This window comes from Clytia hemisphaerica, unplaced genomic scaffold, assembly GCF_902728285.1.
Source record: "Clytia hemisphaerica strain Z4C2 unplaced genomic scaffold, Clytia hemisphaerica genome assembly, whole genome shotgun sequence".
Lineage (NCBI taxonomy): Eukaryota > Metazoa > Cnidaria > Hydrozoa > Leptothecata > Clytiidae > Clytia > Clytia hemisphaerica.
Genome location: NW_027103422.1, coordinates 76,532 through 78,805, shown reverse-complemented (window position 1 = coordinate 78,805; position 2,274 = coordinate 76,532). Strand labels below are relative to the sequence as shown.

Below are 2,274 nucleotides of genomic sequence, written 5' to 3'. Positions count from 1 at the left end.
GTCCTGGATGGTGTTGTATGTCTGTATGATCGCGTCCTCATCGCTTTCTGTTGTAGTTGCAAGAATTTTGAGATCGACAATTTGGCAACATGCTTCCAGCAAGTTGAAGAATTTCAGATAAATTCCTAGTGAAATATGGAGAGCAGGAAGAGCCACCTATGGTAAGAACAAAAACTTTGTTGCTGGTTTCTGTGAACTCCTAAAAATTGACAAAGATTTTCAATAAAAAAAACTAAATAGATCAAGTATCCACAACATAACTTCAAGTGATTCTCATTTCTTTGTTTAACAATTCAGTGATACCTGATCAAGGGGAATATTGAAGAGACGCTCTTTGATAACATTATTGGCAAATTTTGCACTTTTCAAATCACCATTCAACTCATTCAAAAATTTTTGTAGATTCTGATCAAGTGTCAGCAAGCTCCTTGCAGAAGCAGCAGCCTCTCGGTTATTGGGTCGTAGCTGGAGCTCATCTTTGGTGATGTGACAAAACAAACATGGATGTCTTCCTAAATTCGAGAAAAGGTATGAAAGTTTTTAACACAGTGTTTGTTTCCTTTCTTACAGATAGAAATAGAAAAATAAGTACAGTTCCAAAAGTTTTTACGCCTTCCCAATTGTTGTCATGATCAAAACAGTTTACTCACCACTTGCACCAGTGAGCCCATAAGCAGCACATAGAAATTCGTAATCTCCTGCTAGAAACACACGGATGTTTCTTCCCCTACAAAAGAAATCAAGATATCAATTGACAAGTTTTTACACTTTTATCTGCCTTTGTCCCTGATTTTAAGAGATTTAGGGAGAGTATTTACAAGTAACCTAAAATTAAACAAGTGTAATCTTATAGAACAGAATCTAAAACCTAATGTTTGGGCTATGTTAATAAAAAGTCCTCAATAATACTCACTCCCATTGCATTTTTTGTAGATCGTCAACTTGTGATTTATATCTTTGAAGACCAGTGACCAGATTGGCACGATAATCCTTAGCCTCGAAAAGACTGAAGACACAAGAATTATCTTTGTTGTTTGGGCACTTTCTGTTCAATACTTCATAGCAAGCCTTGAAGCTGTGACCCCCATGATCACCACCAATTTTGACGTGTATCTCGTCTTTTATCTCAGGTGGGTGAAGTACCATTTTGTATCTATGAAAAGATTGTCTAGAGTTTCACAAAAGATGGAGAACTATTGCTTGTTATATGACCTGGAAGGTCATCGATATATCCCCATGGTGTAGCTAGCAGTTCAAATTTTCCTTTCTTATCTTTCAGAGGGAAAAGAAATGGAGCAGACTCGACAACGTAATCTTCCCCGCACCAAAGTTTGGCTATCTACGGATGCTGCCCTCGGACGCAAGTTGCACATTGAACGACTTGAACCATCTGTAGAATTGAAAATATTCGATGTACAGCTATGCTTTAAAAAGTTTCAAACCTTTCTTCATGTTATGTAAACAGATGTGTAAACAATTTCATTTAAAAATTATAACAGTTTATAACAATATTCCAAAGCTGTTTTACTTTTTTTCACTAACCCACGTGATTCAAGAATTTACTCACCTAGCCATTGCTTTTATTTTTGACCATGGGAGGCTCAGACTTGCTTTCATAGCTACCACTTCTTCTGCATCGATCCAAGATTCTGCTATATCCCCCATTTTTAGTATTGACTTTCTTTCTGTTGCAGAAAAACTTTTCAGAATTGCCCCTGTCTGAGCTAAAGCATTGTGACATGATACTTGATCAATTTGGTCTTTGATAAACTTGGTTCTTGCTTGCACCGTTCTGATACTCGCTTTCTCCGTCGGCTTGATTGCTTTTGGAGTGTGCGTGATCACCAAGGGCTAAAAGTTAAAGTTACGCTTTTCTGTAGAGCTCATTTGTGTTTTGATTTTGTAACGAAAAAAACAACAGAATTTTCAGAAAATGAACTATGAAAATGAATGTGGAGTAACCCCCAGCCCAGACTAAAAATTTAGAGTTAAAAAGTGTGTATAGGATTAAAATTTCATAGATGTGGAATATTTTGTAGATTATTATTATTTTGAATAAACTTACACGGGAACTGCCTGTGTTCAGCTCCACTGCCTTGTTTGGTAGGTTCGATTCGGCCATCTTTGTCTTCACAATTTTAGCTGCAGCCTTTTCCGCCTCCTTTGGTAACGGTGAACCGTCTGGTAAATTTAAAATATCTACTAAAGTGAATGACTTTCCTGGACATTTCTTTTCGTGTCTCAACTTTGTCTCGAATTGACCAACATTGAAAA

The 2,274-nt window shown here is 36.9% G+C and overlaps 1 long non-coding RNA gene across 1 annotated transcript; it reads left to right on the top strand.

Annotated features, from left to right (window-relative positions):
• On the top strand, positions 1 to 1,130 carry LOC136797875 (uncharacterized). Its single transcript, XR_010845309.1, has 3 exons — positions 1 to 161; positions 403 to 528; positions 934 to 1,130. It is a non-coding gene; the product is annotated as an uncharacterized lncRNA (long non-coding RNA).
• The last annotated feature ends 1,144 nt before the right edge of the window (positions 1,131 to 2,274 follow it).